Source organism: Thalassophryne amazonica, chromosome 6 (assembly GCF_902500255.1).
Source record: "Thalassophryne amazonica chromosome 6, fThaAma1.1, whole genome shotgun sequence".
Classification (NCBI taxonomy): domain Eukaryota; kingdom Metazoa; phylum Chordata; class Actinopteri; order Batrachoidiformes; family Batrachoididae; genus Thalassophryne; species Thalassophryne amazonica.
In genome coordinates, this window is record NC_047108.1 from 79,684,118 (window position 1) to 79,703,535 (window position 19,418).

At 40.2% G+C, this 19,418-nt stretch overlaps 1 long non-coding RNA gene across 1 annotated transcript; it reads right to left on the reverse strand.

Annotated features, from left to right (window-relative positions):
- Window positions 1–2: 2 nt before the first annotated feature.
- LOC117511666 lies at window positions 3–16,354 on the reverse strand. The gene is made up of 3 exons (XR_004561028.1): window positions 16,259–16,354; window positions 12,959–12,961; window positions 3–12 (listed from the first exon to the last, which is right to left on the reverse strand). It is a non-coding gene; the product is annotated as an uncharacterized LOC117511666 (long non-coding RNA).
- Between the last annotated feature and the right edge of the window lie 3,064 nt (window positions 16,355–19,418).

Genomic DNA, 19,418 nt, shown 5'->3' on the forward strand with positions numbered 1-19,418 from the left:
TTCAGTTCCCATCTTGATGATGAGATGAGCTGAGATGATCTTGAGTCCAGACAAGGACCAACTGGTAGCAGTGGGGTGGCGGAGGGAGCATCAGGCAGGGAACTGAAAAAACTGCAAGAGATTAGGGAGACATCGAAGCTTTTAAAAAGGATGTGCCTGCGTCTGATTGCTTTGCAGTGACTGATCACTGAAGACAATTAGCTGATTGTGAGAGATGCTGAATTGTGAGTCTTCTGGGAGAATTTGCGTTACGATTAATTTCATTCAATTTCAACTTCAATTTATTTTCCTTTATATAGCGCCAAATCACAACAGAGTTGACAATCTTTTTCTCTTGATTTCTTATAGTGTTTCTTAAAGCCAGAAAGTTGCCATTTGAAATGACTTTAGTTTTGTGTCATGTCTGTGAGCTGCTTTTTTTCTACAAAATTAAACAACTGAATGAACATCCTCCGAGGCCGGTGATTCCATAATTTTTGCCAGGGGTTGTATTCCCTTTTACGGATAAGTTGGAGATCGGCTGTTGTTTTTGAGTTGTCAGGAAACAAACTGGATGGGATCAACTAATTTGTTTTTCTTTATTCACTCAATGCATTTTACAGGATTGCCTTTTTCAAAGCGTAAGTACACACAAGCACATCTGCAAACTGCAGAGACAGATATATGGTGCTTGATTCTTGGCAATGGATGATCAAAATGTTGCTGTGGAAATCAAGAAATCCATTCTTTTTTCTATACCTGCTTGAGGTAAATTAAGGGTCAATGGGGACTGCAGCCTATTCCTGCAGACAGAGGGCAAAAGGCAGGATACATCCTGGACAGGATGCCAGTCTATCACAGGGCCACATAAACACACAAACATAGTCACACCTGCACGCACACCAACGGACAATTTAAAGATTCCAGTTCACCTAACCTGCATGTTTTTGGAAGTGAAAGGAAGCCGGAGCACCCAGGTTGACCCACGCGAACATGGGAAGAACATGCAAATGCCACACTGAAACCACCAGGTGGAAAGTGAACCCATGACATGTGAGGCAGTGGTGCAAACCACGAAGCCACCCTGCTGCCCCTATGAACACATTGATGCACATGAAAAAAGAAGAAAGATAGCAGGAGGTGGTAAAATCACAAGTCAGAATTTCAATACATCCACTTGGGAAATGATTCACAATATTAATACCAGCATTTTGGCATCAAACTTAATCCTATATCTTGAAAATAACCCCCCACCCTTGAATGCAACAAAGTATGGTCTATTTTCAATTATCTGGCTATTCTGCTATGTGTAAAGTTTGTCCATGCTGTTCAAAAACTTTATAACACAATTATTTCACAAAGGTTTTATTTTAGTAACACTGTGTGAATAACAGAATGTAGGAGGAGGTCATGCTCTTCAAAAACTTTAAAAACATAAACCATTGTCAAAGGCTTTATCAAATTCTTTAGCCTGAGATCTTGTTTTTGGCTTGGCCATGACACTTGATTTACTACAACTTGCCATGCTGTGACTTGAAATTACATGTGTAATTGCGTGATCACTGTAATAATATCAGTACTTATGTAACTTTTGTGACTTCTCTAAAACAAGTACTACCAAGTCAGGAGCATTATATATCATAAACTTGAATGTTGTGTTCAGTGCAGGGTTCATCAAAACTAACCATGAAGTCAAAACAATGACATTCTAATATTTTGAAAGATGTTAAAATTACAGTATATATTGCAGTTTTCGTTTTTGCATGGGGTGGGTTTTTTGTCATGGTAGACACCCACTTCCTATATGGAATATCTCCCAAATTACACAATGCACAATCTCTGAAGTGGATGTAAGCATATTTGAAAAAAAATATTTTCTACCATTACCACCTCCTGCTAAAGCCCCGGTCACAACCCACCCGTGCGTTTTTTTTTCACCGTACGTTTCTGCGGATGCCACGGCCACTACGTTTTTGTGAAAACGTACGGAAGCAGTAGCAAGAGGAGGGAGGGAGTACGTTCAATGGACGTCTCTAGGAGTGTAACGATAAAGAGAGCTGACAATAAAGCAGTGTGTGTGGGGGGGTCACTTTTCTTTTTTATGAGCAGGACTGGAGCGGCAGGTGTTTTTCGGCGTGGGCGATGCATGAGCATGTCCAGCCTGCACTGGTCAGTTGTACAAGTGTTTACTTGCCTCGAAAAGTTACAGCTAGTTATCAGACTGAAGCTGTGGAGTGTGTTGCTGACGTTTGGAAATAAAGTCCAAGTTCAAGTGAGAAGCTGCGTCATGCATGCAAGTCTGTCGGCCTCCATAGTATGTGGTGAGTGCCGTAATCCGTACTGCCTACGTACAGATTTGGTTAATTCAATAGTAACTGAACGAAAATGTGCTGCTTTGAATCCGTACTGAGGCAGACTCACAACGTGCGTCATCTGTACTACTGGTGAATCCGCAGCCTGACCACAGCGAAAGTTCTACATGCACTAAAACCTCTACGGCGTGTCTACGTGCTCCTAAATTCATACTGAGGCAGTACTTACGACGTACGGATCTCCAAATTTAGTCCACGTTTTTGCAAGTAGACTGCACGCATGTGCAAGTATGGCAGGTTGTGACCATGGCTTTAGATAGAATAAATTTCAAACAAACATACATACATAATCAAATGACATGTTACTGCCATCCCCCATTTAGTTTTACGGCATGTATAGGCTTGTTTTAACAGCGTACATCTGAATAATGCACCTATCCAAGGGCTGCATATTTTTTTAAAAAAGAAAGCACCAGTTTGTTATATTTATATAAAATCTAAGCAAATATGTGTTCTTTTTAGTTCATTTCTTGACATAATTAAATGTTCAAATATCTAATATTTTATCTCAGCACTGAACCAAGAGTGTTACTGTGGGTTTCTTGCAACACCCCTGACAGACTTTCCACATTTGCAAAAGTGATAAATACGAGGTCTATTAGAAAAGTATCCGACCTTTTATTTTTTTCAAAAACCATATGGATTTGAATCACGTGTGATTGCATCAGCCAAGCTTGAACCTTCGTGCGCATGCGTGAGTTTTTTCACGCCTGTTGGTTGCGTCATTCGCCTGTGAGCACGCTTTGCGGGAGGAGTGGTCCAGCCCCCTCGGCGAATTTTTATTGTCAGGAAAATGGCTGAGCGACTGCCGCTTTGCTGCATCAAAATTTTTCAGAAAGTGTGAGAGACAGGCAGGTGGAAACCATTCGGAAAATTCATATGGCTTTCGGTGAAGATCTTATGGGCATCACACAGATTAAGGAGCATTACAACTGGATTAAAGACGGCCCACAGCGGCTGAGGGTGCGCCGCGCTTCGAGCGGCCATCGACAGGCTGAAACGAAGTGAAGGCTGTGTTGATCCGGGATGTCGTCTGACTACCAGAGAAATGGCAAGAGAGGTGGACATAGCACTTTTTCAGCACATTACACTGTTACAGGAGATTTTGTAATGAAAGACGTGCGGCAGAATTTGCGCGTCAGGACGGAGCCGCGTAATGGCGCAGAACAAAAAGCACCTCCGTGTTGGAAGTCTCATGGGACATGCCCAGCTCTTCCACCATTCGGAAGATTCAGACGGCTTTGGGTGGCTTTTCAGTCGAGTGATTATCCGAGAAATTGTCGAAGATCTGGGCATGTCACATGTCCTGTGAGACCAACACGGAGGTGCTTTCGTTCCGCGCCATTAGCGGCTCCGTGGCGAATTCCTCCGCTCCTGTTTTCATGACAAAATCTCCTTTAACAGTGGAATGTGCCGGAAAAGTGCTGATGTCCACCTTTTCTGCCATTTCTCTGGTAGTCAGACGACGTCCCGGATCAACACAGCATTCAGTTTGGAAATGATCTGGTCGTTTCAGCCTGTCGATCGCCGCTCGGAGCGCGGTGTGTCCTCTGCCATTGTGCGCCGTCTTTAAACCGGCTGTAACACTCCTTAATCTGTGTGATGCCCATAAAATCGTCCCTGAAAGCCATCTGAATTTTCCGAATGGTGTCCACCTGGCTGTCTCTCACAGTTCCTGGAAAAATTTGATGCAGCGCTTCTCCAGCCGTTCAGACGTTTTCCTCACAATGAAAATCCGACAAGGGGGGAGGACCAGTGCTCACGAATGATGCAACCGACAGGCGTGAAAAAACTCACGCATGCGCATGAAGGTTCAAGCTTGGCTGATGCAATCACACATGATTCAAATCCATATGGTTTTTGAAAAAAATAAAAAGGTCGGATACTTTTCTAACAGACCTCGTATATCACTCCAACTTCAAATCATTTAAACTTTGTGACTCCTACCCTTGAACTAGGTGACCAAATAATACAAATTCATCACTCACTTTTGACGGGCGCCCATCAGATTACTTATTTAATATTGATGGAACTGGTTATTGGTTAATGGGGCCTTTGTCAAAATGCTTCCTTTATTGATTATGATTTATCTCACTGTCTGGTATTTGTGGAGCATGATTAATGAATTCCAGGAATTCAACATCCACTATGATGTGATTTCTACCTGAACAGTTTAAAGATTTGTATGTCTTTGTCTTTAACCCCAAAAAACCCAAGATAACTTTATACATTCAATGCTTTTAACACAAGCAGTCAAGAAATTGTGAATTTTCAGAATGAGAGTGAGTTAGTACACATTTACAACTGAAAACAAAGCCGGATGCCTTTTAAAGGACAGTGTGCACACCCTTGAGGCTCTTTTTAAGAGCTTTAACAAACAAAATTATTGGCCAAATGTTACCTGCTATAGGAACAGGGATCTTAAACTGACTGACATTTCTGGCTTTCCCTTCTTGTGCTGTTCATCTACAGTGTACCTTTACACTGTCAATCAACAATATTCATGTTACACATACAGTTGATATTCTACAAATGCTGATCGTGTCCAAATTTTACATTTAACATCTTTGAAAGTAAATATCTATTTTATACCATGGTGGACCTGAATGCATGGACTTATTGTACATATCTTTTCCTATTTTAATGGAGATGGGGATAAGCTGTTTTAAACATTTTCAAAACCTATTTGTAATTTTTAAAAATTGTTAATTAGCACACAAAAGCAGGTGTTCCTATATTTACTTGATTGAGTTATGTAAACTGGTCCTACAAAATGTGGTTGTTTAAATGGGAAAATTTAAACATATTGTTTAAAAGAATTGTAAAAAAAAAAAATTATGTTAATGATACATTAAATTTCCCCTTAATGTGACATAACTAGATTAAATAATTACAGCATTTCATTTCTTAGAGTGAAGCTCTATCCTGTCTTTCAGTACTGTTCTTTGTGGCCTTAAAATCTTTTATTTTTAAGAACATTATTGTGCTCTTGCTGAACATGCTTAACCAATACTTATTTACAGGGTTTCTTTTGAGGATTGGAAAAATAATGTCATAGTGATGATGTGGTTTAAAGAAACGAATGGATTAGAGGACAAGCTATTTGTGACTTAAATGACTAACAGCAATGGATCAACGAACACAACAGGAAACATTTAAGCACATATTAACTATGCCTGTGTGTTGGTCTCACTTATCAACACTTTGATGGCCAAGCAGACCTAAAAACTATAACTAAAACAAAGAGTGCAAACCAATGTGGAAAGAAGCAGTTTCCAATTAAAGTCATTTACACTTTAATTTGTTTTGTGTTTTTCCATAAGAAAAAAAGACAAATTAAGCTTAAAATATTCCAAAACTTTGCTAATATATACTTGTGTTGATAAAGTCACGTACCAACTAACTAGCCGAACAGTAGTAAACATTTCAGTCCTCCATCCAGCTTTTAATAGGGGCAGGGTAAAAGCAAGAATTAAAAGGTACTTCTGAGTTGCAGAATTTACTAAAGAGGGCAGGTACCAAAAGCACATGAGGCTGGGATTATAAAACATTTGTTTTGTTTTGTTAACAATAAATTAAAATATTAACCAATTAAAGCTAAATTCAGCACCACTATTGTCTTTGACTTTGATGGGGATATTGTTGGCACTGAGTTAAAGGTAAGGTATACTGGGATTTTTAAGATTAAAAATAATTTTCTTTGGCACCACTATAATTTTATTCCTTAGCATTTAGATATGGCAAATATGACATTGCCAGTATGATCAAAATTTCATGCTGTCTGGAAACAATTTAGAATTTCAACACCTTGAGGGGAAGAAATTCAAGGGATCAGATGCTATCAATCAAACAACTTTATAATCCCACAAGGGGCAATTACATTCGAGCAGTCCGTAAACACCACAATAACATTTAACAGCATATAAGAACAATAAAAATAAACTTTAAGAAGAAATTAAAACGGGTAGCCAGAATTAAAATACACCAGACCTACGGAGCATTTAAAAGTTGAATCGCTGAAGCGTTAAACAACTTTAACAAACGGTTGCTTCTACAAGTTGGTGAAGCATAGCAGTGTCCCTGAAGGCAACAGAGGAAACTCCCCTGACAGAACATGTCCTGACCAAGACAAGATACTTTCAGCCTTCCGGAGGATCTGTTGATTACAGAAAGTATTTAAATATCTTTGTTTCACTCTGATATCTTTGACCAGATTTTAACAATATTGTTCAGGTTGTTTCTGTCTTTCACTAAGAGGCTGTGAAACCAGTATAAATGAAAAGCACAGAAGACTCAATAAAAGACTGATAAGAAACAACAAAGGATGACAGGCCTTACAGAAAAAGAATAATAAATTCTCCGCTGTCCCTGCTTCACAATGGCGTCTGTGTTACATCAAACTTCTGCTTGTCATCAAAAATAGTACCCAAATACTTATATGATGTGACAAGTTCTACTTTTTCATTGTGTATAATACACTCCTTGGCCACATCCCTGTTACATCTGAAGTCAATGATCATTTCTTTGGACACATTTAAATCCAAAAAGTTGTTTCAGCTCTGTGGAGAAGGGGACAACAGTACGGTGTCACTGAAATTTTGACCAGATAGCTGCTGTCTTGAGAACTCCTGCATGTCGTATACATAATAAAAGGATGGGAAAAGATCACACCCTTGTGGTGAGCTATGACCACCATTTGTAAATTTGGAAATGATTTACAAGAAATCTTATGGATATTAACATAAGAATAGGTCACAGGTAATCTCAAAACCACATGCATGTGCAAACGCGTTTCCTCCTGTAGTTAGGAAAGACAATATTCACTATGGAGTTTCGCCCCAGATAAATATGTTCTCTTCTTAAAATGAGCGTAATCATGTTTCTTTCATATCGGAACATTGCCCGCCTTAGAAACATTGTGTCTCAAGCTGAGCTGGAACAGAGTATTGATGCTTTTATTTCTTCAGGTTTTGATTACTGTAATTCGCTGTTCCCTAGCCTCAGTAAGTCGTCGCTGGACCGCCTACAAATAGTCCAGAATGGGGCTGCAAGGCTCCTTACAAGGTCTTCTAAGTGGTCTCATGTAACACCCATTCTGTCCTCTTTGCATTGGCTCCCAGTTCAGTTCAGACTGCAATTTAAAATATTGGTGATGACTTTTAGAACTCTGCACGGTCAAATACCAGTGAACTCTTGCACCCGTATGTGACAAGCACGTCTCTGAGGTCCTCGGGCCAGAACCTGTTGGTTGTACCAAGGTCAAGGCTGAAGACCTAAGGAGACTGTACATTTCAGGTTGTGGCACCCAAACTGTGGAATGCACTGCCACTACACCAACTTCCGTGGACTCTGTTGTAACTTTAAAGAGAAGCTCAAGACCAGTGGTGGGCACAGTTCTGCTAACCACTAATTATCAAAGCTAATGTTTTCATTAGCAGATTAGCTTTCCAGATAACTTTGAAAACCATCAGCGGACCAATTAGCTTCTGATAAATTTAGTTCTGATAACTTTTAGACTGCTAACATATTTTTGCGGGCATAGTGAATAAAGCTTAACAGTTAAAAACATTTGCAACGTCTGAAATCAAAGGTTTTATTGCCTACCTGTTAAATGTTTTGTAGCAGACAGACAGCCATGAATGGTATAGAGCTCTATTCTCTGCAGGTAGAAGAGAGCTGACAACCAGAGAGAACGGAGGAGGGAGGGAAAAAAAAGATAATTTATCTTCACACCATACAGCCCTGCTGCCATATCACTGGCCTCAGTAAGTCATATCACTGGAATCTGTGCCAATGTTCATGGCAAAATAAACAAGAGCATCTGCCACACATTCGCTAAAAGTGATGAATCACTTAGCAAACAGAATTTTCAGTTTTCAACTTGCATTTTTTTCCAATTGAAAAATTGACATATTTACAATTACAGATTTATATGTAAAACCCACCACACATTTCAGCATATGGTTATACCGACCAGCCAGCCACTGCTGATGTCAGGAAACTAATGTTCCCATGATGCATTGGGGCATGTGTGTCTAAATGCTAAAACCTTCTAAATTAGTGCATTGCTTTAAAACTAAAACATATAGCTGATATTTTGACTTTGTAAAATGACAGACCTGACGTTAATTTGAATAACTTGTCTGGAACTAGTTTGTTTAAAATTATAACCATAAGTCAAAACTGTCTGCCTGTGCATGACTCCAGGCCTGTATGTTGTAAAGATAAATGATCATTTTTTCTTCTCTCCTTTTTCTCTGGTAACCAGGTCTCTTTTGCTGCGAGAAGGCTGATCTGAGACAGAAGCGCTGACTTGTTGTTGTGTCAGTAGCTGCCAGTGTACTGAAGTCAATAGTGAAAGTTATCAGTTTAGCTTTTATCTGTAACTTCTGTGAAATCTTTTAGGGATTTATCAGTTTAGCTTTATAAAAGTTAACTTTTAGTGGTGGATTAATTAGTTAGTGGATTAATGGTTATTGAAGCTAACTTTGTGGTTAGCCTTGCCCACCACTGCTCAAGACCTAGGTATTTGTACAGACCTGCTTTTAACTAGTTTAATGTTATTGCTGTTTTTATTTTCTGTATTTTTATTTCTGTGTTCTTAAATTCCTGTTCAGCACTTTGTGATTTTATCTTGAAAGATGCTGTACAAATACACTTTACTTACATACTGTAATTTTGCAACATTTTACAAAAATAAACCGACATTATAATGCTTGAATTTCAGTATAATTTCAGATCTCAGAAGCTAAGCAGGGCAGGATCTGGTTAGTACTTGGATGGAAGACCTCTTTGGAACACCAGCGGCTGTGTGTGTTTCTCCAGGTAAAACTGGAGTTGTGTCAGGAAGGGTATCCAACGTAAAACTTGTGCCAATTCCCAATGCGGATTGGGCTGTTTCCGCTGTGGCGACCCCGAACAACAACTGGGAGCAGCCGAATGAACAACAATATTTACACTGGTGTTCACTAAAGTCTTTACAGGAGGAATGTACGTGAAGGAGACTATTGAGGGAAGCCATCAAGACACTTATGTGACTGGAAAAAGAGTGCATAGTGCTTTAAATGGCCGTTATTCCTCAGATGTTAATGTGAAATATTTCTAATCATTATGTGCAAAAGAACATTTCTATTTTTTAATTTAAACTTCAAAGACCTACCCCTGCAACATTTCTCCATGTAAGGTGGAGTTGAGTCAGCAAGGGCATATGGTGTGAAAACTTGTGCCAAACCAACATGCAGATCCACCTCGGCTCTGCTGTGGCGACCCCGAGTGAAAACAAGGGAACAGCCGAAGGGACTTACTTTGAATTTAAACTCCATTGTAATGTTGTACAGAGACAATATTAGCTGGTGACATTGTCCAAAAACAGTGGACCTGTTTCAATTTTCCTATGAAAACTTGATGTTCATAACCACTACAGACTTTTTTCTCAACATTTTTAGCAACTAATGTATGAAATAAATTAGTGGTATTGCTGTGTGATGTAGAAAGTTTCACTTTTCTTCTAGGATTTTGGAATATATTTGTTAGGGTCGGGAAGAGGTGAACCAAGGGACGAGGGGAACCCCTATGCAGGACACCCGAGGCAATGAGAGTGGCGTTAAAGCACAGTTTTATTAGTGATAAAGAAACCAGTCAAGAACGTCATGTGGTAACAAAACTTGGAGTCGGGAGTCCTCTTCTAAATCCTGGTGAGGGCCGCAGAGGAATGCCACTGCACTGCCGGTAGAAGCTCCAGGCGAGTGCTCACCAGAACTGGGGACTCCTTCCTGTAAAGGAGAGTGCACTAGACAGTCTTTACATAAAAGAGTGAGTACCAAACACAGTAAGCAGAGCCAATGAATGTCTTTGCTGCTTGGAGTGTATTTCAAAAATGAACCACCAAATTCATCCAATAGTATTTCAGGTATACAGAATAATATTCAAACAGATATCAGTCTTCTCAATCAAAACAGGATTCCAACAAAAAGTATTTCTTGTGATTCAAAACAGGATTTCAACAAAAAATCTTTCTTCTGATTCAAACAGGATTCCAACACAAGTCTTTCTTACGATTCAAAACAGGATTCCAAAAGACAGGACAGGAAGTACTCAGGCTGCAAAGGGCAAACCTTTCATGCATATACAGACAGTCAAACAGAGACAATGGACCTGCACTGAAGAAAAGCCAGAGTCACTTTAGCATGTCTCATCAGATACAGGTGCAGACCAACCAAGGTGTAAATGATAATGCATAATTATGTGTAGGGACAAAAATGAGCACTAGATGGAGGTAAAGTAAAGACAGACTAAGAACTGTGAGGACATAAAGGGTCACTAGAGGGAAGCAGAGAGTGCTAAACACTGAGAGGTAAAGGGTCAATGCAGAGAATACAAGACAAGAAAAAAGGGTGAAATTGACAAGGAGTGATACAGCAGGAAATGACTGAGAAGGAAATGACAAAAACTGAGACAGACAGAACATGACAGACAAAAGCTGGGAAATGCAAAGAATGTTAGACCAGAAAATATGTGATACAAGATAAGAGGCATGGGAAATATGAAGATCAATCAATCAATCAATCAATCAATCAATCAATTTTATTTATATAGCGCCAAATCACAACAAACAGTTGCCCCAAGGCGCTTTATATTGTAAGGCAAGGCCATACAATAATTACGTAAAAACCCCAACGGTCAAAACGACCCCCTGTGAGCAAGCACTTGGCGACAGTGGGAAGGAAAAACTCCCTTTTAACAGGAAGAAACCTCCAGCAGAACCAGGCTCAGGGAGGGGCAGTCTTCTGCTGGGACTGGTTGGGGCTGAGGGAGAGAACCAGGAAAAAGACATGCTGTGGAGGGGAGCAGAGATCGATCACTAATGATTAAATGCAGAGTGGTGCATACAGAGCAAAAAGAGAAAGAAACACTCAGTGCATCATGGGAATCCCCCAGCAGTCTAAGTCTATAGCAGCATAACTAAGGGATGGTTCAGGGTCACCTGATCCAGCCCTAACTATAAGCTTTAGCAAAAAGGAAAGTTTTAAGCCTAATCTTAAAAGTAGAGAGGGTGTCTGTCTCCCTGATCTGAATTGGGAGCTGGTTCCACAGGAGAGGAGCCTGAAAGCTGAAGGCTCTGCCTCCCATTCTACTCTTACAAACCCTAGGAACTACAAGTAAGCCTGCAGTCTGAGAGCGAAGCGCTCTATTGAGTGATATGGTACTATGAGGTCCCTAAGATAAGATGGGACCTGATTATTCAAAACCTTATAAGAAAGAAGAAGAATTTTAAATTCTATTCTAGAATTAACAGGAAGCCAATGAAGAGAAGCCAATATGGGTGAGATATGCTCTCTCCTTCTAGTCCCCGTTAGTACTCTAGCTGCAGCATTTTGAATTAACTGAAGGCTTTTCAGGGAACGTTTAGGACAACCTGATAATAATGAATTACAATAGTCCAGCCTAGAGGAAATAAATGCATGAATTAGTTTTTCAGCATCACTCTGAGACAAGACCTTTCTAATTTTAGAGATATTGCGTAAATGCAAAATAGCAGTCCTACATATTTGTTTAATATGCGCTTTGAATGACATATCCTCAGGTTCAGGTAACTTTATTTGTATCCGTAGGTAGATTTGGCTTGCAGCAAACAGAAAACAGAAAAAAGGCGTCCATGTTAGTCAACACAACAACAACAATAAAAAACACTAAAAATACTAACAAAGAACATACACAAAACAAGTTAACAAACACCACCAAGGACTCACAACCTTAAAACCACTAAAAAGATGGTCAGCTTAAAACTAGTGTGCAAAGGGCAAATAAATAAATAAGTATATAAATATCTAAATATAACCATATGCAAACCTACTAAGATGTGTTCAGTTGCACAATTGCTGCTGGGACAAAACTACTCCTGTAGCGTTTTGTTCTACACCTTGGGACTCTAAACCTACGGCCAGAAGGTAGAAGCTGAAATTCATTAGCCAGGGGGTGGGAGTCATCAACTATAATGCAGTTGGTTATCCGCTGTAATTGTTTAGTGTACAGGGACTCTAAACTCAGCTGCGATTCACCAATCAACCGACTGGAGCATTTAATGATCTGACTCAGTCTGTTCCTATCCTTCAATGTCAAACTGCCAAACCATGCCACCAAAGAAAAAGCTAAAACAGATTCAATAAAAGCACGATAAAATAGTGTTAACATGGTTCGGCCAATGTGAAAATACGACAGTTTCCTGAGACAGAACAAGCGCTGATGTCCCTTCCTACACACCGCCTCACAGTTTGCCTCAAACTTCAGCGAATCATCAATAACAGTCCCAAGGTATTTATAAGTTTTCACAATTCCAACTGGTTGACCATTCATTGTTGTGTTGCCAGGTGTGCTGCCATTCTTCCTAAAATCAATGACCATATCTTTAGTTTTAGATATATTAATCTGAAGATATGAGTCCTCACACCATTTAACAAAATGGTCAACTACAGGACCGTGGCTACTCTCATTATCCCGCAGCAGACTGACAATCACTGTATCATCTGCGTATTTTAAAATGAACCTGTTTTTAAAAGTGCTCTGACACATACTGGTATAGAGAATAAATAACAGAGGTGAGAGCACACACCCTTGTGGCGAGCCAGTAGAAGAACACACTGTGTTTGATAAAATCCCGTTCACTCTAACTTTCTGTGTTCTGTTTGTTAAAAAGTCTAAAATCCAACCCACGAGATTATTACTTAATTTAAAATGTTCTAAAAGCCTTTGGGTTAAAATACAGGGTTGAACTGTATTAAAAGCTGAAGAGAAGTCAACAAATAAAAGCCGGGCATGACACCCGCTGCCCTCCAAATGCCTAAGAAGCAGATTAAGCAAAGTGAGTGTGGCGTCCTCCACTCCTCTATTAGGCCTGTAAGCAAATTGTAACGGATCGAGTGCATGCATAGTATTTTTTAGCATTACCGACCGTACCAATTTCTCAAAGATCTTCATCAAAATTTATGTTAGAGCAACAGGCCTAAAATCATTCAAGGATTTAGGATTACTAGATTTAGGAACTGGGACCACAACAGCATCTTTCCACACTTTGGGGACATGCTGTGTTTCCAAGGACCAGTTAAAAATATAATAAAAAACTGGACTCAGTTCTTTTGCACAAGATTTAAGTAAATGGCCACAGATATTATCTGGACCATGACTCTTATTTACCTTTGTGCTAAGAAAAGCTTTTTCTATATCCCATTGGTGAAGGGAGAAGTGTTGAGAGTCATGGAGCCTGAGACCAAGTTCCTGAGTTTCCTTACTAAAATGAGATATGTTAAAACGATTAAAAAAACAATTAAGAGCATTAGCTAGTTCAATATCTGAGTTGAAGCCATTTAAAGTAATATTTGTGCTGCTTTCCATATTTTGGAGGCCTGCAATGGCCTTCATACTAGACCAAGCTGACCCAAGATTATGAGCAGCCATCCTCTTCTCCAACTCAGACTTATAGGTCTATTTTGCTTTAAGAATCTCTATTTTAAGCTCTTTGGTAACTAAAAGAATATCCTGATCAAAAATGACTCCAAGATTTCTCACAGTATCACTAGAGGTCAGGGTAATGCCATCCACAGTAAGGATCTGGTTAGACACCATGTTTCTAAGATTTGTGGGGCCAAGTACAATAACTTCAGTTTTATCTGAGTTTAAAAGCAGGAAATTAGAGGTCATCCATGTCTTTATGTCTGTAAGACAATCCTGCAGTTTAGCTAATTGGTGTGTGTCCTCTGGCTTCATGGATAGATAAAGCTGGGTATCATCTGCGTAACAATGAAAATTTAAGCAATGCCGTCTAATAATACTGCCTAAGGGAAGCATGTATAAAGTGAATAAAATTGGTCCTAGCACAGAACCTTGTGGAACTCCATAATTAACCTTAGTCTGTGAAGAAGATTCCCCATTTACATGAACAAATTGTAATCTATTAGATAAATATGATTCAAACCACCGCAGCGCAGTGCCTTTAATACCTATGGCATGCTCTAATCTCTGTAATAAAATTTTACGGTCAACAGTATCAAAAGCAGCACTGAGGTCTAACAGAACAAGCACAGAGATGAGTCCACTGTCCGAGGCCATAAGAAGATCATTTGTAACCTTCACTAATGCTGTTTCTGTACTATGATGAATTCTAAAACCTGACTGAAACTCTTCAAATAGACCATTCCTCTGCAGATGATCAGTTAGCTGTTTTACAACTACCCTTTCAAGAATTTTTGAGAGAAAAGGAAGGTTGGAGATTGGCCTATAATTAGCTAAGATAGCTGGGTCAAGTGATGGCTTTTTAAGTAATGGTTTAATTACTGCCACCTTAAAAGCCTGTGGTACATAGCCAACTAATAAAGATAGATTGATCATATTTAAGATCGAAGCATTAAATAATGGTGGGGCTTCCTTGAGCAGCCTGGTAGGAATGGGGTCTAATAGACATGTTGATGGTTTGGATGAAGTAACTAATGAAAATAACTCAGACAGAACAATCTGAGAGAAAGAGTCTAACCAAATACTGGCATCACTGAAAGCAGCCAAAGATAACGATACGTCTTTGGGATGGTTATGAGTAATTTTTTCTCTAATAGTTAAAATTTTATTAGCAAAGAAAGTCATGAAGTCATTACTAGTTAAAGTTAAAGGAACACTCGGCTCAACAGAGCTCTGACTCTTTGTCAGCCTGGCTACAGTGCTGAAAAGAAACCTGGGGTTGTTCTTATTTTCTTCAATTAGTGATGAGTAGTAAGATGTCCTAGCTTTACGGAGGGCTTTTTTTATAGAGCAACAGACTCTTTTTCCAGGCTAAGTGAAGATCTTCTAAATTAGTGAGACGCCATTTCCTCTCCAATTTACGGATTATCTGCTTTAAGCTGCGAGTTTGTGAGTTATACCACGGAGTCAGGCACTTCTGATTCAAAGCTCTCAAGCAATCCTGAACAACTGCAAATGATCTAATATTTATTGCTAAATATAAATGCATAAATATGGGAATTGTCAAAAATTAATAATTTTCTTGAAGAATACATATGAAACACCACGTTCTCTTTCTTACAGGTTTAAGTGTGTGTGTGTGTGTGTGTGTGTGTGTGTGTGTGTGTGTGTGTTTTATTTCATTACACTTCACAGCCTGAGCAGTAACTGATTAATAACTGATTAATCTTCCCTGTCTGTAAATTATGAGTTCCATTGTGTGCTGTTGTGCAATGTGCCACGTTCCACTGTGCATGGAAATAATGTACACGACGCGTCCAATAGTCTGTCCAGGAAGCAGCACACCTCCAGAAACATTTAGACCTTTGATAATTGCTGTTAAAGTGTGAGAAGAGCATACGTCTGCATAGTTACGCATTTAAAGCGTGTGCCCGTACATGTGTTCGTGTGGTTTACATCAACTGTACAACAAGTTATAATTTGTGTGTTTGCTTCTCCGCTCCTCCCACGTCCTTTGGCTGGTTTCCACCAAAGTACATGTGAGGATGACAGTCAACCCCAGAACTGCTTTTAAAAGTTTTTTTTTGTTGTTGTTTTTTTGGTGAAGGTCAAAGTCCTCCCAGGTCCTTTTGCTGACTTCTGTCAAACTTGGTACGTCAATGAATGTTGACTCTGAAATTGTCTTTTTTGACAAAGTTTAATGTTAAGGAATTTGATTTTCAATCACATTTGGCTACATTTGAACCAGACATTGGACACACTTCGGTAAATTCCAGGATTGCCCTGCTAAGGTCAGTAAGAGGTCAGTCATTTGAGATAAAGGTCAAGGTCACTGAGGTGAAATGTCAGATTGCTGTACGCCCTTACTGTCTTATCCGCAGGTACTATTACCTAGCATGTATGAACCTACTACGACTACTTCTACTACTGCTACTAATAATGCTCACTCACTCACCTTCAACTGCTTACTCCATTTGAGGGTTACGGGGGCTGGATCCTGTCCCAGCAGTCATAGGGCGTGAGACAGGATACACCCTGGACAGGACGCCAGTCTGTTGCAGGGCATAATAATAACAATACTAGTTATTATGATTATTATTATAATAAGTATATGTTGTTAGTTGTCTTTCAGCTGCCCCAGTTTCTTCAGAGTCACCACAGGAGATCCAGTACAGAGCCGCACCACGATTTGGTACATTTTATGCATAACTTTTATATAAGTTTTATGCTGGATACCCTGCTAGACACAATTCCAGCTTCGGCAGAGAAACACACACTGCCCCTGGTCTTCCTAAGTGGTACTACTACTAGTATACGACTACTTCTATGATTACTACTACTCCAACTACTGCTACTATAAAAAAAAAATGAAAATAATAAGTATTCATTCGGTATACCCGCTTACTGCAATTAAGGGTCATGGGAGGCTGGAGCGTATCCCAACAGTCATAGTGCAAGTGGCAGGGTACACCCTGGATAGGATGCCAGTCTGTTGCAGGCCCACATTTCGACAAACAAATTCACTCACTCACACACACACACACACACACACACACACACACACACACACACACACACACACACACACACACACACACACACACACACACACACACACACACACACAGTCAATTTAAAGCTTTGTGTTCACCTAAGTAACCTAAGGAAGGTGAGGGTCTAGTGGTTAAGTGTTGGGCTTCAGACCAGAGGATCTTTGATTCAAAACCCAGCCAGACTGGAAAATCACAAAGGGCCCTTGGGCAAGGTCCTTAATCCCCAAGTTGCTCCCGGTGTGTAGTGAGCGCCTTGCATGGCAACACCCTGATATCAGTGTGTGAGTGTGTCTGTGTGAATGGGTTAATGTGAGGCATAATTCCTGTATATCTTTGGAAGTGGGAGGGAGCCAGTGCACCCAGAGAGAACCCACGCAAACACAGGGGGAACATGCATACTCCACACAGAAAGGTTCAGGTGGGAAGCGATCCCATGATCTTCATGCTGGGAGGCAACCGTGCTAACCTATGTCACAATATTATTATTATTATTATTATTATTGTTGTTGCAGGGGTGGTAACCAAGTGGTCACCTCGTATCTGCTGTGGCGACCCTGACTGAAAAGCAACAGAGCAGCCGAAGCTTACTTACTTACTTACTTACTTACTTTTATTATTAAAGACCAGTATCAGGATTTCGTATATTTTCTGCATATAATTACAACCCTCAATTAAATTTTTTATGGTAATGTTTAAAAAGTTGTATGAATGCACTACATTCACTGTTTCCCTTTTTACAGTGCTTCCAGAAAGTATTCACAGCACTTCACTTGTTCCACATTTTGTTATGTTACAGCCTTACTACAAAATGGAGTAAATTCATTTTTCCCCCTCAAAATTCTACTCACAACACCCCATAATGGCAACATGAAAAAGTTTTTTTTTTTTTTTTTTTTTACGTTTTTGCAAATTCATTAAAAAAAAAAAAATTACATGAACATCATTCACACCCTTTGTTCAATACTTTGTTGATGCACCTTTGGCACCAGTTACAGTCTCAAGCCTGGTGTACCTATCTTTGGGCAGTTTTGCCCATTCCTCTTTGGAGCACCTCTCAATCTCCATCAGGTTGGATGGGGAGCGTCGGTGCACAGCCATTTTCAGATCTCAGAGATGTTCAGTCGAATTCAGGTCTGGGCTCTGGCTGGGCCACTCAAGGACGTTCACAGAGTTGTCCTGAAGCCACTCCTTTGATATCTGTGAGCTTAGGGTCACTGTCCTGCTGAAAGATGAACTGTCACCCCAGTCTGAGGTCAAGAGCGCTCTGGAGCAGGTTTTCATTCAGGATGTCTCTGTACATTGCTGCATTCATCTTGCCCTCAATCCTGACTAGTCTCCCAGTCCCTGCCACTGAAAAACATCCCCACAGCATGATGCTGCCACCACCATGCTTCACTGTAGGGATGGTGCCTGGTTTTCTCCAAACATGACACCTGGCATTGACGTCAAAGAGTTCAATCTTTGTCTCATCAGATCAGAGAATTTTGTTTCTCATGGTTTGAGAGTCCTTCAGGTGCCTGGTTTCCATGTTGGCAAACTCCAAGCGGGCTGCCATGTGCCTTTTACTAAGGAGTAGCTTCCGTCTGGCCACTCTGCCATACAGCCCTGATTGGTGGATTGCTGCAGAGATGGTTGTCTTTCTGGAAGATTCTGCTCTCTCCACAGAGGAATGCTGGAGCTCTGACAGAGTGGCATCAGGTTTTGGTGACCTCCTTGAAGGCCCTTCTCCCCCAGTTGCTCAGTTTAGATGGTCGGCCATCTCTAGGAAGAGCCCTGGTGGATCAGAATTTCTTCAATTTATAGATGATGGAGGTCACTGTGCTCATTGGGACTTTCAAAGCAGCATGTTTCTGTACCCTTCCCCAGATTTGTGCCTTGAGACAATCCTGTCTCTCAGGGCTACAGACAATTCCTTTGACTTCATGCTTGGTTTGTGCTCTGACATGCACTTTCAAATGTGGGACTTTGTATGTGGACAGGTGTGTGCCTTTCCAAATCATGTCCAATCAACTGTATTTACCCCAGGCCAGCTCTAGGAACAATCCTGGTGGATCTAAACTTTTTCCATTTACAGATGATGGAGGCCACTGTGCTCACTGCGAGCTTCAAAGCAGCAGAAATGTTTCTGAAAAACTTTTTTCACATTGTCATTATGGGGTATTGTGAGTAGAATTTTGAGGGGAAAAAAATTTCCTCCATTTTGGAATAAAGCTGTAACATAACAAAATGTGGAAAAAGTGAAGCGCTGTGAATACTTTCCGGATGCACGGTAAAAGATACGTAATGAACCGCCTTGAAACCTGAAGAGTCGAACAGCACCCCCCCCACATTTGCTGGTCTATTTTAAACCATTTGTAAGCCGGTACTACCCCACTCACTGACAGCAAATAGCACCAAATGACAGACCTGACAACAACAACAGCAGCAGCAGCAGCAACGGTATATATTTGAGATAATATAAGTGGTGTCATCTCAAAGTTCTAAATCCTGGTCTGGATCAGATACTGGTATGGTACCCGTTTTCTGCATGTGCTTAGCTCCAGCATGTTCACGTTATGTTTTAAGATTA